Raw genomic sequence first — 19,765 nt, forward strand, 5'->3', positions numbered from 1 at the left:
TGAAACTCAATCTTGGTACTGTTATCAAGCCAAGAACATAAGTGACTAGACAGGTCATAGACCTTCTGGAAGAAACTACTACTACTATTTTGCTAAAATGGAGATACTAGTAAATTGACTCCTAATGACTTACTGCTGTTATACCTATAAATGAATTTATCTTTCAACCCTTAAAAGTGAAGCTTCTATTTCCAGTAGATTTTGATAACAAAGACCCAAAACTTGTCAAAATGCAGAGACTATGAAACAGTGGCATGAACAACTTTAAATGGGACATCTACATCACACCTTCTTTTTCCTCCCAAGAGTCAGTAATTACTGAGTAGAGGGTAAGCAGAATGATTTTAAGAACCAGAAACAGTAGGTGAGCACAAGAAAACTGTGTTTTCTGAGCACAGCGGACAGTTGCCCATATGAGCTCACAACATGGGATATTATGCAGATGGCCTATGTGACCTCAATTCAGACAAACTTTGAGCATGACCAGGGGACTAGGCGTGAAGTCTAACTCAAAGCTGAATAACTATTGTCAGTTGATAGCTTCCAAGAGGAAAAGAGTCACTTTTGTTTAAGAGTAGAAACACTAATAGGTCAACGATGCTGCAGTGGAAGGACACACAGCTAAGAATTTGTGATCAGCACAGTTTGAGCCTGATGTGTTTAAGAAGAGAGGACCAAGGTTGGGTAAGTAGGAAAGGGAAGAAGAATCAGGAGGAGTTGAGAGAGGTAGAAATATGACCAAAACACGTTGTATGAAATTCTCAAAGGACTAAGAAAAAACTTAAAAGTGGGGGACTTTGAATAAAGAAGTTTGACCTCCATCATGAAAATGGTCATCATTTGAAAAATTGAGGGCTAGAATAAAGTAAAACACTGATTTCTCCAAATAAAGAGGCAATTTTCCATCCAGCCTTCAGATACAAGCCAAAATGCCAGTTTCATGGGCTTCCAACCTGGAATTTCATCCTGCGGACGCTGAACTTGAACCCTCACAGGAACCACTTCTATACCCATTGTCTTTGTTTATTTGGAGTGCATAGATACATGCTACCTCTCACACTAAGTCCTGGTGAACAGACCCCATTGAACTCTGTTGTTCTGTCATCCTATGTGATTAAAGTGGGAGCTGTAAGAACTCCCTGGCATTTGCTTTCCCTTCTGTGGCCCTATGAAGCATACAACACAAAAGGAGTCCATGCCAAATAAAATAAAAGACTGATCCCTTCTCATAAGAAATTACAAAGAACAGTATTCAAGAATTATAGTAACAATATTCATAAAAGCAGGTAAAATACTAAATCTATAAACGTATACATCAGTGTTATCAGTTGTATGAAACTAATCCTATAACTGTAGTCACATGAAATACTGAAGTGGGCATAAGGGAATTAGGAAAAAAACAAAACGGAAGGTGAACATGATCAAAATACATTGTATGCACAGACAAAAATGTCAAAACCCATTATTTTATATATAATTAATATATACAAATAAAAATGGACTAGAGCTTTTGTTACATGAGCCAAAATAAATCCTTTTGTCCATAAATTGTCTATGTCAGCAATGAACAATCAGTCAAAATAATCCAGACATTCAGTTGTGCAAAAACATAAAAAATTACCTGTCATGGTGGTGCATGCCTCTAATCCCAGCACTCTGAGATGGAAGCAGAAGGCCAGGAATTTAAGATTATCAGCAACACAGCAAATTAGAAGCTATCCTGACCTGTAGGTGACCACATCCCAAAACAAAACAAAATGCCCCAAACCCTTACAAAGCAGACCTCAGATCTCCCATCTTTATATATATGTGTGTGTATGTATATATACATATATATACGTACAGTGCTGTACTCTGAACCTGTGAACTCACCCCTATGTATACCTTCTCCTTTGCCTAGTTTTTTTTTGTTTTTTGTTTTTTGTTTTTTTTTGTTTTTGTTTTTTTTTTTTTTACAGAGCCCAATATTTCTGAATTTCACCCACTGTCTAACTGTCTGGTGTTTACACCTCACCTCACCTACCTTTCCATGCCACTCAGCTTTCCCTGAAGATATGTACCTGGGAGCTTTGTTTCAAATTGGAAAGATTTAAAACTGTGGTAGGTGTCTCTGTTTTCCCTCCTCCCTCCAGCAAGGGAAATATTTTGGAAGTGACGTTTTCCTTTTGTCTTATCTTCAGTCCTATACTGAAATTTTACCTAAAAGCTTTGGGAGAAGTGGAAAAAAGAAAAACAGAACCAGAAAAAACAAACAAACAAAAAGACCTGAAAACATTAAAAAGAAATAAAACAAGCAACAACAACAAAAACAAACCGTTGTTTGAATCAAAATACAAACTTGTCCTTACTGTTTGGGAATTTGATTGAGAAATATTTTCTTCTTTCAAGACCATTGAATTTCCCTTTTTCTAATTATCAGTCTACAAATATAAACATTTTAGGAATTTTAGATGCAACAAGAGCATGCATTGTATATATGGATATAAAGTCAGTGAAGTCTGCACATGGTATGGAACAGTTCTACAATTCCAACATTTGGGAAGCTGAGGCAGGAGGATTGCTGCAATTTGGAGGCTACTCACAGCTATACTGTGAATTCTAGGCCAGCCTGGGATACCAAAGTCAGACCTACTTCAAAACAACAGCAACCACAACAAAAAACAAACAAAGCAACAAAAATAAAAATAAAAATAAAAATTCCTCAAAACAAAATTCAGAAATCAGTGGAAATAGTTTTGAAGATGGTGTTCTCAAACTGAAGTGAAGCTTGCATAGTGAAGTCTATTTTAGATCCAGTAATCAACAGAGGAAATTCGTCATTCAAATCCTATCCTAACAGTTAGTTCATCTTTAATGTGTTTCCTAATACTGGAGCAACCCTGTATGTCAGATAACTTTGATCTAGAAAGTGACTGGGGTACAGAACTCATTTTATTCTCTGACAAAAGGACAGGTTTTGGAAGTCAAGAATGCTGCTGTGCGAAGAGACAGAGGTGCAAAGCAATGACATAACTGAGCATCTGTTCCAAGTACCATCCCAACTCCCATAAAGGCTTCCTCAGAATTCATCTCTGCATCCCACTTGGGCAGCCGTTGACTTTTTCTCAATGGCGTTTGCAGTTTTCAGGATTTTAGCTTCTCAAATTTCAACATTTGGAGTTTTAATCTTTTGAAATGATGATCATCAGGATTTTGATATTTAGAGATTTTATACTTTAGGGATTTTGGTCTTTTAGAATTTCAACATTTGGAATTATGGCAAGATTATGTGTCTTTCAGGGTTCTGATTGGCAGTGGATGAACTGGCAGAAGTGTGCGTGTTAAGAGCCCCTCTTTTGATCCTCTTTCCCTGGCTTTCTGCCTGGCTGCTGAAAGATGAGGAAAGGGTGGACCGCCTTCGGCTTGCACTCTCCCACTAGGCAAGCTGAGAACATTTGTTATTCAAAGTAACATACATTTCTAGGTTGCATTACATTAAAAAACATTCCCATTATTTTTCTTATAAAAGTGGGTAAAACAATTTTCCAACACTTCCTCTCTGGAAAGACCCTGGTGATATTCCCTTCATAAGTCCTCACTGATAGTCCCTCCTAAAGAAGGGAAGACTCTCAGATTGTTGGAGACATATTCACACCATCCAATAGAGGCCAGATGGGGCAGCATGCAAGCAGGGGGTGAGCTTTTCCCTCCATGTCAGCCCTAGCACACGCTGGGAGATTTCTAAGGACACCTAAGATGTACAAAATCTTCTGGCGAGCAGTGTGTAGAGAACAGTTCTTTTACACTGCACCGGAAACTCCTCTTAAGCCAGAGTAGCACCTCCTAATTAGCAGGAGAGCTACCTGGAGACCTCCACCAGCCCATAGAAGGTCTGCGGGGTCTCAATGTAAGTCTACGCCCATCTTGTTCCCTTTCCTGCTTAAGTTGTTTCCCTTGAATGGTGGTGGTCTACTAGTTGCTGGGAGCTTTCATATCAAATGCTTTTTTTAAACACCAGAATAAAACTCCTCTTTTCTGGGAGCTGGGTCCAAGGAGCTCTTACCTCATCTGCATGAATTTTTCCCCCTAATGCTGATATAACAAAAGAAATCACCACCTTAAGAGAATGTAGAACATCATGTCAGTATCCCGGGAAGCACGTTTGGGCTTCTCCAGGGAACAAAACTCAAGAAGGTAAAAGTAAAACCTCTGACACCTTAAGCACACTGAATCTATTTACCTCTGGGCACAGAGGCCACGCCCAGTGAGTTCCTGTAGGACCACAGTAAGCAGCTCTGAGCTGGCAGAGAGGGTTGGGACAGAGGGGCGGAGGCATGAATCCACTAGTCCGCAACTTTTCCTAGACTCTACTATTATCCAATCTGTCCCTTAACATATAACATGACTCATTTGATGCAGATATTGGCCTTGAACATAGCTACTCTTCAGACAATCTGAAGCTAATGTTAGAACTTGTGCTGATGGGCCAAGATTTTTAGTCTTGAAATCCTTCACCTCTCTGCTCCATCTTCTCCACACATCTGTTTATCGTTGCTCTGTCTTTGCTCCAAGCTATAAACAGCATTAGTTTAAAAAAAAAAAAGCTTTAATAAGGAAATGGAAAAAGGAGACAGGACACACAGCCCACCTTCCTACCTCCTATAACCTGGGTCCTAGTGTACATGGCTGGTCTCCATCCAAGTCCTTTTAGACTCTCAGCCTTGTCCCCTTTAACCATCAGTGCCTTGACCTGCTGGTCCCCTCATCACCACCACCATGCTATATCAAATTCTTGTTTCTCACAGAGCATGCCAGCTCTCCCAGCTCCCCATCCCACATGGAAACCCAGGAACATACTGATTTGGACGCACAGCTTTATAAGAGCAGTTGGAGGCATAGAGAGGAGTACTTTGTGAGCGTGGCTTGAATCACATCAGTACGTTACCAAAAGAACAAAAGGAATATTCTGTTTTTCCCATATATTTGATAACATTTCAGCTGCGTGCCTTCAATAGATATTAAGACAACTGATGGAGTAGTTTACATAAAATACATTACATATAAGTATATTATAATATGTGTGTGAATATAACCTTCTCAAAGGCCATGCCTCCTAAATGGGTTCACACACAGAGGAAGGAATAAGGAAGGAAGTAATCCTCAAGAGAACATTAATCCAGATTGTTTCCTTGCTTTCAAGGAGAAAACATTTTTAAAAGACCCCACCTCTTCTTACAGTCACCGTAGACATAAGGATTCCATATAGATTTCAGTAGAATATGAGCATTCAGACCACAGCAAATGCATACTCAAGTCTTCCGATCTCTAGCTACGCTTGACTTAACATAAGATGTTTCTGCTCAGCAAAGCCCCTCTGTGCATCTCTTAGCCAACCAAAACACCACAGTACAAGAAATACCCTTCACATTTTGAGCAAAAACAAGCTCCAGCAACGGCTTCCAGATGGAAAAACGGGACTGTAAAATGGCTCATCAGCTGCTTTCTTCAAAAATGTCAGTCATGAAAACAACAACACAAAAGAAATCTGTGGCTGCCTTAGATAATAGGACACTCATGGAGAATTGTGGGCAAGTACACTCTGTGACCCTCGCTGGGCCCAGTGTGGCAGTAAATGTTCTCAGCACTTGGCATCCCAGAGGAAGTTCATTGTTTGGGCGATTTCTTGGACTCTCCTAACCAACAGCTCAAGGGGAGGTTTCTCACTCCTGGTACTGGGATTTTGTTAGTCTATGGCTCTTGCAGGGAGCATTATCACCACAAGTGGTATAACTTCATTCAAAGTATATATTTAATCTATACACATACATATATACACATATATAATATACAATTTTAGGTAAATATAAAATAATATGATTCTCTCTAGCCTTTTTAAGTACCATATGTCATTTACCCCCCTCCTGTCAGCTAAAGCTCCCCCCCCCCATTTTCCTTTCACAGCACCTGAGTTCTGCTTCTTCCCTCCCTAGAGCCTCACCCTCACCCCATGCCTCCTTTTTACTTTGCTGTTTCCTGCGGTTACTTCAGGTTATATACTCCATCTAAAGATTTGGATCTAGGAACCACAAATAAGAGAAGAACATTTGGTTTTTGTCTTTCTGGGTCTCAGTTACCTCATTCCAGCTGAATAAAATTCCATTGTGAATATGTACCACATTTTCATTTTCCATTCATCAGCTGAAGGACATTTAGATTTTTTTTCTGTTTCCTACCTATTGTGAATAGAGTGGCAATGAACACAGAGCTGTCCTGTGCTCGTGCTAATCTTACATGAGTTGAGAACTATACCACGCATAGATGTTCTTTTTTTCTTGAGTGGTACCCAAGTACTCAGAATGGATCCCCACAAGTGTGTTTTAACTAGTATTATGTAAACTCCACACAAAATAAGTCCTCTGAGAGACCCTCAACTAAGAAAAGGCACTTCCCAAATTGTCCTGTGGGCAAGCCTGCGGCACATTTCATTAACAGATATTAATCCCACAAGGTGTGGTGCAACTTGTAGGTGGATAGTCCTGCATGGTATAAGAAACTGAGGTCTTACTCCTCTGTGTTTCTACCTTATTAATGAAGCTTCTCAGGATTATTAGACACAGCTTTGAAAGGGCAGCTATGAAATAAAAATGGATGCTGCACATAAAGATGGAATCCTATTTACCATGTAACTCCAGGTCTTTCCTTTTCACATACTTGCTACTTGACTTGGAATGTGTCACTTTACCAGTTACTTTTTCAAATTCTTTATATGGAAAATAGACAATAAAATGTTTAGTGATGTTTAAGATGGAGGTCTGAGGAGTTGGATCAGTGAGTAAAAGCAATTCCTCCACCAGTTCAGGGACAGAGCTGTAAAACCTATATCCCAGCATTACTATAGAGGTAAAGGATACCGAGATGGGATAATTCCCATCAGCTTGCAGGCCAGGTACCCTGGTGGAGAACTGTATGAAAATACCAGAGATCCTCTCTCATGTTTTATTTTTTATATTTTATTAATTTATTCATATTACATCTAAATTCTTATTCCATCCCTTGTATCCTCCCATTCCTCCCTCCCTCCCATTTTCCCCTTACTCCCTTCCCCTATGACTGTGACTGAAGGGGACCGCTTCCCCCTTTATATGCTCATAAGGCATCACGTCTCTTCTTGGTAGCAGACTACCAAGCAGAGATCCTCTCTCAAACAAGGCAGAGGGCAAGGATCAACACAAGGGGTTGTCCACTAACTTCTACCCTCATACCTAGGCATGCATGTGCCTTCACTAATGCATGCATACACATGGGAGATATATATAGCCTCAGTCAATAGAAACCCCCAGTGCAATCAAATGTGAAAGCATCTTTCTCAATGACAATGAAACATAAGCTTCTGCCATAGTCCCCTGTGTATACTTCATTGAGTGACCTTAGTTAAAAAGGAAAGAATACAAAGGTTTTGACACTTTGTACAGTAGCTATAAACACATTAAACACATCTCAATCACAGAGGTGCTGCAGAAAAGCTTGCTTTTGAAGCAACCTTATTTTTGGCTGCATATTCAAAATTTCCAGATGTTACTTTTAAGAGATCATACAGAGACTTCACACCTTTGAACAAAATTATGTCCAATAAACAAGAAAATCTTTCCAGATAACAACATAACTGGAAAATACCATGAAATCTTTATGTCTCCTCACTTCTTCCCTTCCCCCCAATAGAAACCCATTAATTATTTTTATTTCCATAAGATAAGAAAAGGGACTTCCAGAAGAGAACATAGGAATTGAAAAAGGTATATCAGAACCTGTGGTGAGCTAAGAAGGCACTTAACTCAACCTTCTATTTTATAAAACCAAAGGCCAAGACCTGTGGAAGGTTTGCCCAAGACACTCACACATTAGTGTTGGGTCTCCCTCTGTGACCTTTCTTTCTCGTCTCTCTGATCTTCCCCTCCATTTTAACCTTTCCATTCTCACTATTTCTCCTTCCAGTTTCAAATTGGATATGTTTCTATTAGCTCCTTATCCTTAAAGAATCTTTTCACAACCTGCTTCATGAGTACTTTTCTACTCTTGTGGCCTTTAGACACACTTGACTCACACAAACATGCACATACATTAAAGTTAGAAGCTAGGACCCAGACAGGAGACAAAACCTACAGTGTTTTGTCTTTCTTAGCCCGAGTTTCCAATTCTGTCTGTCCCCTTTCCTGCACATTTCACAATTTCATTTTTCTTTACACTGAATACATACCACATTGTCATTGTGTGTTCAGCTCTATTCTTCTGTGAATAGAGCAGCAGTGAGCATCAATATGCAAGGACTTCTGTGGTTGGACAGAGAAAGCTACACAAAGCTGTGGTGTAGCTGGATCATGTGGTGGTTCCGGTTTTTAGTTTAGTTTTGTTTTGTTTTCTTGTCGAGAGATGTCCAAGCTGATTCCCAAAGTGGCTGCATTGACTTGCCACTGACACTGGATGAAGAATCTTCTTCCCCACCTCTTTGCTGTCATTATCAATCTTTTGTTTTCTTGGTGACAGTCATTCTAAGTGAGATGAGAAGGAATTTTGACTTAGTATTATGTATCCTGATGGTTAAGGATATTGAACACTTTGTTTTATTTTTTTTAAAGCTTGAATCCACCACCCCTGTTTCTCCTGAGAACTCTGTGTTAGTATCTTAGTTCATGTTTTGGTTGGGCATTTGTTTCCTTGCTTTCAGGGGTGTTTGTTTGTTTTTGCATATTCAGGGTACTCACCTTCTGTCAAACGTTCAGCTAGCAAAGAGTTTATTCCATTCTGTAGGTCTCTCTTCTACTGTTTCTTTGTTGTAAGAAGATATTTAATTTCAGAAGGTGCCTATTAGGTCCCTAGCTGCTGCAGGGCATGGCTGGCATGCCTGCCCTTCTTCCCTGATGCCCTAGCCCAGGGCAGGGCTCTCCTCTCCTAGGGGTTCTTCACAATATAACCCAGGCATTTGGTTCCCCTGGCCCTCTTCCTCCCCCTCTTCCTCTTCCTCCTCCTCTCTCCCATCTATTCTATCTCCCTCCCTCTCCACCTCCCTCCCACAATTCCCCTCCCCATGCCCCCAATAAACCTGCATATATATAAAATTTTCGTGTCACTATTAGCTCATTCTGGTCATGGCACCAGATAATAGGTACATATATATATATATATGTGTGTGTGTGTGTGTGTGTGTGTGTGTGTGTGTGTGTGTGTGTGTGTGTAGTTTTATTGGGAGCATCAGGGGAGGGCAAAGAGGAGAGGGGCTCATGCAGGGGGGGATAGGGTGAAGGGAGGTGGGCTTGAGAGATAGGGAAGAAAGAAGTAGGGAAAGAGAGAGGGCCAAGAGAAACAAAATGTCTGGGTTACATAGTGAAGAGCTTCTGGGAGAGGGGAAGCCTTGTCCCTGGGCTAGAACATCAGGGAAAATGTTCTATGGATAGGCCAGCCATGCCCTGCAGCAGGTAGTGACTTAACATTCCCATTTATTGACTGTTCTCTTTAATTTCTGTACAACTGGAATTGTACTCAGCAAGTCTCTATGTATGCCTGTGTCTTATGTTTTTCATACTTTTTCCTTTACAGTTTTGGAGTTTCTGGTCATACTTTTAAGGTTTTTGATACATGTGGAGTGCATTTTAATATAGAGTTAAAGATAAAAATTGTTCCACTGTTGTATGTTCAGTGATGAGGCAATTTTTGGCATCTTTGTTTAAAACTGTATGCCTGGAACTGTCTAGGTTTATATGTAAGTCCTCTGTTCCAGAGCATTGATAGATAAATCAGCTTGTTATAGTACCATGCTGTTTCTATTAATCCACCTCTGTAGTTTAACTTCAAATCAAATGTGACCATACCTCCTGCATTATTCCTTTGGCTCAGGTCTGCATTAGCTACCCAGGGTCTTTTGTGTTTCCCTGTCAATTTTAAGATTCTTTTTTTTATCTATTTCTGCTAAGAATGGCATTGAGACTTTGGTGCAGAGTGCACTGAAGCTGGGGATTGCTTTAGGTAGGATGGCCATTTTCACATTGTTATTTTTTAGACCATGAGCACAGAAAGTCTTACTGTAGCATTTTCCTCAATTTTCTTCAGCAGTGTTCTAAAGTGTTCATTGTAAAGGCCTTTCACTTCCTTGGTTCATTTTGTTTAAAGTCTGCATTGGTTTTGTTTAGCTTAGGGTTTTTGGAGATCGGGGGGAGGGGGGATGAAGCTATTGAAAATGAGATTGTTTCCCTGATTGAGCTCTTAGAATGTTTGCCATTGGTATATAGAAAGGCTATTGTTTTTTGTATCTTAATTGTGTATCCTGTCACTTTACTGAAAGTGTGTTTAGCTCTAAGAGTTTCTGGTGGGATCCTTAGGGTTTATTATGTATAGAATTATATCATCTGTAAATAAAGATAGATTGACTTATTTTTTACTTGTATTGTTTTATTTCCTTATCATGTCTTATTGCTTTAGCTATGACTTCAATCACTATATTGAACAGAAATAAGGAAAGAGGATACTTTCGATACTGTTTGTAATCTAACGGAAATCGTTTCTCTTCATTTAGCATAATATTTGCTGTAGCTTTGTCATTAATAGCCCCTATTGAGATATGCTCCATATGCTCATAAGTCTCATTGAAGTTATTAACATGAAGGTCTGTTAGATTGTGTGAAACATGTTCTCCATTTATTGAGATGATGTTGTTTTTTGTCCTTGAGTTCATTTATGTAATACATTATATTAATTTATTCGCATAGCTTGAAACATTCTTTCATCTCTATAATGAAGCCAACTTGATCACAGTATATGATCTCTTAAAAAACATTTTCATAAAATACAATATATGATGTGTTTTTTAAATTATCCAGTCTCCCTCAGAGAGTAAAATTACTGTTTTTACCACCAGTCTGTAATCTTGGGTAGAGTAAGAGTCATTCACAAAACAGTCACTCACTAAATGTTGATTATTTTGGAGGAGTAGGGATGCTGCAAGTACCATGTGTGGCTATGGATTACTATATGTGCCTATGGATGAAAAGAAAAAGAAGAAATACAGCCTGGCTGATGATTGATTTGTATTGGGATGATGGAAAACACGAGGAAGGAAATGTAATAGAGGAAACTGCAAGGACAAAATAAAAGTTTTGTCTAATAGGATGCTGAAAAAAGAGGTAGGCTTGTGCTTTCTTATAGAACAGTCTCATCTTTCAGGAGGCTGGAGAAATCCTGGCCAGAGTACTTTGGAAGAGAAAAAGGCAAAGGAAAGAAGAATAAGAATATAAGACGAATAAGAATAAAAAGCAGCAGTAAAAATTAGAAGGGAAAGATGGGTCCTAAAAATGGTATTGGGTATTCAACAAAGATAAGACAGAAGTAGAAGAAAAGGAAGCTGGGTGGAGACGTAGAATGTGAAGACTGATCCATCCGGTTCTTGGTTCTGCTTGTACTCTCGGGTACTTCCCTGCCACTGGGAAGCCCCCTGTGATAGGCACGACTATTCACCCCTCTAGGCCTTCATTTGAACAATCAGATAACCAGTGCAGTCCTGGGCAATACTTTTGAGGTGTCATTTCAAATCTGGACACACCTTTTACATTCCTTAAGGGATCAGGTTGTGAATGTGGGCCCCACCTCTGTGCCTAAAGTGGCTCTTATTAACATGTTGAGTATGTTTCTTTCTGTGACATAAAGATTCTTTAGACTGGATTGGATAAATGCCATTCTTTTTTTTCCCCCAAACATACGACTTTTATTATCTCCCATCCTTCCTCTATTCCTACCTTCCTTCCTTTTTCCTTACTTCCGTTCATTTAATGTTTATTGAACTGTAGACAAGGAATTGTGGCGTGGTTCATGTTGAGACATAGCTCCCATCAGAAAGATCCGTTTTCCCTTTAGCTATTTCCTCTCTTCTTATAGAGAGTACAACCCTCCTATTAGTTCTTCTTGTTGATTTGGCTCATCTTATTTTTTCTATTTAACATGAACACAGCCATGCTAATAATAGCTGATATTTTTGTGTGGGTATGACTATTTTATGCCCATTTATCAATTAATCTATTCTTCCATCTATCTATCCATTTATCCATTCTTTCATCTGTCCATCCATTCATCTCAATGCGTGATTTATTTGAGATCAGCACACATGTTTCATTTCATCACTACTTCTTATAATTAGTTGTCTTTTTTATCCACAGGGTAAATAATACTTTTGAGTTATATATGATGAATAGCTGCCAAACACTAGTTGTTATCCTTGTCCCTCCAGGATGATCATTTTGTTAAGCTACTTCCTCTGTCATTTCTTAAGACCATAAAATGATATTTTAAAATAGTACCATATAATCAAATCTTCACAAAACACTGGAAAAGAATTAGTAACCCTCTTGAAACTTGAGTCTTCTTGTTCCTAATGGTTGCCCTCTTAATTAACAGCTTTGAGTTCCCACCTGCTGTCAAAATAATTGTTCCATTTTCTCACTTAATTTTTATACAACCTCAAAAACCTCCCAGGTTTTTCCTCCTTGGAGCTTTGTGCTGCTTTCCACCTCACTTTTCTTGTGGTGTGTCTCAATACGCTATTTGGCTAAAGGAGGACTGGAAAGAAAAGCTGTTTTCTTTATGCAAACACAAGCCTTCTTGACAGGGAGGGGCTAGAAAATAGAAGGAGCAGGCTGTTAAGATGTGAGCTGTGCTTGAACACATCCTAAAACGATTAAATTGTCTGTTCCGGATATAAATTATAAGCTGAGTAATTTAACGCTGACTCCCACTGACTATTAAAGTGGAAACTGTTGAGTTAGGCCAGATCATAGTTTTCTGTGAACTGCCTCTTCACGAAGCAGATTGCTAAATGTTCAACCCGAGTGACAGTCAACAAAAGTCAGATTTTTAAAACTGCCTGGAGGATACGTGAGTCACAATAATTACGGACTCTAGTTGTGCCTCCAGATAAAGTCTACTAGTAAATTATGGGCACATTAAATGTAGCTACTTATGCGTTAATAAATATTGAAGCAAATCAAAACTTGAAATATGTCCTCTTTGGCCTGACGACTGCAGCTCAGGCTGCCTGAAACATATCACTCAGCTTCAGTAAGAAGACATATCTATTTTTAGATGCAACAGCAACAACTACAAGCTCTACATTTACTTAATAATAAGGCATCAGAGTTTCGACACATTTGTAGGAAGACCAAATCTTATAAAATGCTAATTTTTCCAAAATAGCAAATAAACTATACCTCTAAAAGAAACTATTATATGATAACAGAAAAAGGTGGAAGGAGGCTCCAGATGTTTCCATAATGCAAAAAAAAAAAAAAAAATTAAGAATCCTGAAAAGCCTTCTCCTGCCCCTCCCTCGGCTGACTGAATGTGTCATTGCTGCCTGCCTTCCTGCTTTAAGTATTTTTGTTGTTGTTGTTGAAAATCATGATGAGGGAACGCTGTGTGCGAGGTTGCTCTTCACCACATCCGGACTTCTGCGAAGCAGGTGCAGTGAAGGACTCTCCAGGGTGGAGATTGGACAACCTGCATTACACTTCAACTGTTGCCTCAAATTCTACCTGTGAGACCTTGGGAAAGGCATTTAGCACACGTGTGTGTCCTCATTCACACACATACAGTGAGCCAGTGAGCCAGATGGCACGTACAGTGCGTCAGCTAAGTGCTCTAAAGATGGCCTCGGAGCCACCGAAATGCATTGGTGTCACTTTAAGGAAACGAAGCACAGCACTTCTCCTTGGAATACTTTGACAGAGAGTTGCCTCAAGTTTGAATTCTCCACTTTTCTCCCTAACTTTTCCACTTGTCCCTTGTTTGTGTTGCTGGTTTTTCTGTATTATGTTGTGTGTATCGTATCTTCCTGTATTGCCTGTGTGCTCCAAACAAAAGGCATTGCTCTGTATTTATTGAGAAACACAGAAAGGAGTGAGAGGTTCTTTACAGAAATCCTTAACTAAGTTCTAGAAGGAAAGTTATTCATGCCAGCTGACCCAGCTGACTCAGATAACAAACAGCCTCACAAACATACTGTTGTCAGGCCATACCTCATACACATATACATATATGCTCCTTCCAACTTTTGTGGGGAATATCAGCTAAACAATATTGCTTCTGATCTTTTCGATTATATGGTATATGATTACCATAACATGCATACACACATATAGTGCACTAAATCAGGGTATGGAAGAGTACATGGGAAATCCAAACCAAGTACAGTTGTTTGTAGCATTGTTATCTTGAAGGCAGCTGAAACTAACAGGATAAGTACACAGCAGGATACCAGGCCAAGCCTTAAGTGACCTCAAGGAGTATTGTGAACTTGCCTGTGAGGTCCAGCAAAAGATTCAGTCTCTTTCAGTGTAAGAGATAATTTCATTGTATCACCACGGTACAGCTTGGAAAGGTACAACTTTGCCATGGTGGTGCATGGCTCAAACAAGTTGGCTTACACATCTAAAGCAGAAGAGTAGGACATGGAAAGATGGCTCAGTGGTTAAGAGGGAGACTTGGGTTTGATTCTTAGCAACCACAAAGCAGCTCACCATCAGATCCAGGATATCTGATGCCCTTTTCTGACCTCCAAGGGCCCTCCTACCACCACCACGCCCCAACACACACACAGGAATAAGTAAATAAAAACAACCTGGCTTACCATTCTCATTTTCAATGTTTGACCTTCTGCTGTGGCTCCCCAGAGAAAACTAGAAATGGTCACCATGTATTCCAGCAAACTGAACCAGGTCTTCATTTGTTTGGGTTTTTGTTTTGTTTTGTTTTTTTGTTTGTTTGTTTGTTTGTTTGTTTTACAGCTTTGTCAATACAGAAGAGGACATTTTCCAATCAGAGTTGCAGTCTCCAATCACTTTCTCTAGTTATCCTGACTGGTGACAAGCCATGGTCCTTTGACAAAGGTCTTATGTGCTGTATCATGTCTTCCCAAAACCTGCTCTTTTTTATCTACTGAAATAGAAGTGTTCCTGCCTGCCTGGGGAAGCTCAGTGTGCTGAGGCTTCTGCCCAGTTCACAGTCTTCCCTTTTGTCCCACCACCCTGGGTGCCCAGTCCCTACCTCTTTTATCACTCGGATTAGGATATACTTTCTCTCCTCTTCACCCCTCTATCAAATGTGACATTGACACCTACAAAGTCCGTGTTTCATAATCAAGTTACCAAACAAGTCACAAATTTTTGTCACATGTTTGTGTGTGTGTGTGTGTGTGTGTGTGTGTGTGTGTGTGTGTGTGTGTGTATACATATACACATGTCTTGAGGACATGTTATGTGGTTATGTCAGCCAGAGGTTGACAACAAGGCATCCTCAATCATGCTTCCATTATTTTTTCTGACTCTGAAAATTGTCAATTCAGCTAAATTGTCTGGCTAGCAAGCCCTAAGGATCTTCCTGTTTCTATGTCCATAGTACCACAATTATAGGTCCATGACATATTCAGCTTTTTTTTTTTAATGTGAGTGTTCAGGTCCAAAAGCTTGCATGGTGGACACTGTACCAACTGAGCCTCTCTTGGTATTTTAAGAAAGTCTATGATTCCTTGTTGAGCTCCATTCATGCCTATCCTGGAAAACATGCACCCCATAGGACACTGCTTGAAAACATTTAGAATTATCCAATAGAAAGACAATCTGTATAGTCTAAGATCTTCATCATTAGCCACATGTGACTGTTAAATGTGTAAAATGTATCTAGGCACTTGAATTAAAATTTAATTTAATTATCACTCTACAGTGTAGGGACTATTAAAAATGACCCACAAGAATATAAAATAGAGATATTTGGAAAGCCCCATTCTTGGAGTTTCTAATCAATTGACACGGGCTTGCATCTGAGCATGAATGTTTTTAAAGGGTTCACCAACAGACTGTAACAAGCATCCTGGGTTTACCCATTGGTCTGGTCCATACCTCCCCACTCCTCCTATTCCCAGTACTTGGCTGAAATCCTGGAGACCCCATGAAGCAGTCTACATCATGGAAGTTAGCATTCCTTTCTGTGCTTAATTTCAGGTTTCTGTCCTGCATGAGGAAAGGTTTCTGCTTCATCCACTGGATTAATGCTGAATAGGGCAGGCACTGGGTACAGTTTATGATTGTACCATTTTCAGTCATTACATTTATCTATTTGAGATGATTCACACTTTATTTTATAAACCTTAAATGAGGCTATACTTGTGTGTGTGTTTGTATGCTGTGTCAAAAGTATCAACTTCAATTAAAGTTGTACATTAATAAGAAGACTGTGGGCTAGACTGTAAATTCTGAGAGGGCAAGGTGTGCTAGTAGTTACCACACTATCCATAGTACTTAGTACCTAGGTTGTCACCAAAGCAATGGATCAATTGTTGTTTAGTGAATAATTTACCTCCAAGAACTTATTGAAAGTATAAGTACTTGAAAATTGCATTTAAAACCACACCCATATATTACTTTCATGGAAAGTATCTATATCGTCAAAATATCAAAATGGCAGACCTCTTGGACTAAATTCATGTGTGCCATGTGTGTGTCACACATGCAGGTTCTGTGTGCAAGTATGCTGTGCACAATTTACTCTAAGCATCTGTAAGAGAATCCAGGAGTTGCCACATACTCTCAAGGATCCTCCAGTAGCTACTGGTTGTGCACAGCTGGTCGCTCTTCTCTCCATCAATAGCATCCTGGGAAATATGGTATTAAGTCTGAGAGAACAGATGGTGCAGGGTGTGTTCCTTGAGACAGTTTTGCCAGGAGGTAAATTTATGCTTTATAAATGTACTTCAAAACTGTGCTATTTGATTTAATCACTTAATGCAAAGACAGCTGCATACTATATTTGCCTTAACTGCGGTTATGTGGGTTATCTGCCAATCTGTTAATTACAGTATTTTGAAAGACTTTTGGAGGAAAAAAAACAGTAATTATACAGATTGGGGTGGGGAGAAAGAAATATTTTTGAATCCTAAATTCAGACATTTGTTTCAGCTAACATAAACTTACTGATGCGTTAGGAAGCCTGTTAAGAATGTGGGAGTCCATGTGATGTCTTAGCTTTGAATTACCTGTGTGTTCTCACTGCATAGGTTACCATGGGTGACTGCAGCAAATGAGTGTGGAGAGATCGCTTGGCAGGCCAGGGTGCCAGCCTGCCCTCTAAGGTCTTCTGGCAACTGCTCAACCCTTTAAAAGAAAGAGGAAGAGGTTCAAACTTGATTTTGTCCTTGACTTTCTCATATTTTTCCCACACCCTTGCTCTCCGCCTTCCATACCTGTTTTCTCTGCCCATAGTTGCTGTAACGATTAACCAGATTTAAATAATACTGGACTGGGGAAGGGGCATATTTTAAGCTTAGTCTCATAGCTTAGTCTTACTCCATTTGAGATTTATAACATAATAGAGCCTTTCTTGCTGCAGCCTAAATGTCCTACATTTTCAGGAAAGTCTGGCCCGTTTCCCTTACCCTCTGGGAAGGAGTGTTCAATGAATTTCCCTGTCTTTTGAGATTTCCTGTCTTTTGAGATTATCTGTACTGGGATAAAAGGACGGAATCAAAGTGTAGATCAACATTAACGCCTGTAGGGTCAAAGCCTCTTAGTTAACAGGTGAAGAAACTGAGGACTCAAACTAATTTTTTTTTGAGACTGTAATTTAATTATAACATTTCTGCCTGCCCCTTTCTCCCTCCCAACTCTGCCATATACTCGTCCATGCTCTCATTTAAATGAATGGATTTTTAAAAAACAACTGTTATTCCATGCTATCATGTATTTGTATATACATAGATATTCTTAAAAATAACCTGTTGAGTGCATATAATGTTAATAATATGTATCTTTTTTTTTTTTTTAAAGAACTGACCTTTTAGTACTGTAAAACCAGTTGTCTTCCCTGGGGAGGGCTGCCTCTTCTCCCAGTTTCGTCAGTAGCCTATAGTTCTTTGTGTGGGGTTGAGGCCTTGTGGCCTTTCACCTTCAAGTTTGGCATGCTAATTATGTCATCCTTGCTCAGCTCACATTTAGGCAGCCATGTTGGGAAGACTTTATGGCCACAGCTTATACTATTACTAGGAGAAAGAATATCACAGAAAACTGCCTAGTCTTTCTGCTCTCTCTTCTGCAATGTTCCCTGAGCCTTACTTAAATGCAGGAGTGAGTGTTTTGTAGATGTACCCACTGGGACTGGCCTTCAAAGTTCAGCATTTTTATTGGCTGTGGTTTTCTTATAATGGTCTCAGTCAGTTGTAAAAAGTTTCCGTAATGAAGGATAAAGATTACCCTTATCTGTGGGTATAAGGACAATTGTTTAAAGATGGTTTAGGGATTATTTTTTCTTAATAAATTCGTGGTTGTAGGTTGGAGGAAAAAATGAGGACACACTCTCAGTTATTCCCTTTAATAGTCTAAATAATTGACTGGATCTTCCCTTTTACTCAGCTTCCAATGCTACCCAACTGAGGATAGGGACTCCGGGACTGAGCATCGCAACCTGCATGGGCCTAGGCTGCCTACTACATGCTAGGTAGATAAATATTTCCCAAACATCATCTCAATGAAAATTTGCAACACGCTGGAATGTAAGTGTCGTTTCATTCATTTTGCCAGGTGAGAAGCAGGGTTTAACAGGAAGGGCATTCTGCCTAAAGTCATACTGTAAATCTCTAAGGGAGTTCCACAGTCAGAGATGACTTGCAAATCACCAAAGGGCTTGCCTTGCCTACAATGTGTAATTAAAAAAAAATCGTTCTTCCAAAACCAAACAAAATACTTTTTACCCACTTTCTAAGGCCCTGCTCTGGATCATGTTTAGTAGTTAATGGCTTATTACTCTTAGGCAATCCTCTGCCTCAGAATTTATCTGATGACTAAGTCATAGGCCTACTACACATTGTCCAAAAAAAAAAAAAAAACCCTAGCTGGTAAACTGATATGGGCTTAACCCAGCTCTGTCTGCCTCCTTCTTCACAGGAGGCAGGTGCTGCCTTCATGCAAATTAAACATGGGAGCCAGGGCGCCCAGAGTGTGACGACTCCAATTGGTTGTGTAAGCCAGCTGAAAAGCATCTTGTCAAGTAGAATTAGACGGTCACTCTTGGCTTCTTATGCTGCTTAAATCATCTTAAATGATTTGTTATATTTAATCTATGTGATTTGTCTCTTCATTGGTGCCTAATAGTTCCGTTTCCTGTTTAGACTACTAAGATCATAGCTAGGTGGGTGGTGGTCGCAAACACCTTTAATTCTAACACTTGGGAGACACAGTCAGCTGGCTCTGGGTTTGAGGCCAGCCTGGTCTACAGAGTGAGTTCTACAGTAGACAAGACTACACAGAGAAACCCTGTCTCCTGAAACAAAACAAACAACAACAATGTAAAAATCAAAGCAAGGCCAGTGGCAATCTCCTTAGGCCTTGGCTTCTCTGCTTTGAGAGCTTTATTTACATACCAAACATAAATGTTTTGTTAAATTTCTAACATGCACACCTATGTTTGGGCACAATTTTCTTGTTTTGTAGCAGTGTTCTTTTTTTATTAATATTCTTTGGATTCCATCCATTTATGCCCCCCCCCCTTTCTGACATTTTGTAGTACTGGAAGGTTGAAAAACAAACAAAAAACCCATAAGACATATTTTAGTCACCTTCAATGAAGAGACTTAACTTCCATCAGCCAAAAAAAGCTTGTGTATTAGATGAAGGACACTGAGCCAAAATGGGAGAAAGGCTTTGTGATTTATGCTGAAACATAGACAGGATGGAAGACACTGTGGACTCTTAGGGAATAAAACAGC

This window comes from Acomys minous (genome assembly GCF_964271855.1).
Source record: "Acomys minous genome assembly, chromosome: 1".
Classification (NCBI taxonomy): Eukaryota; Metazoa; Chordata; class Mammalia; order Rodentia; family Muridae; genus Acomys; species Acomys minous.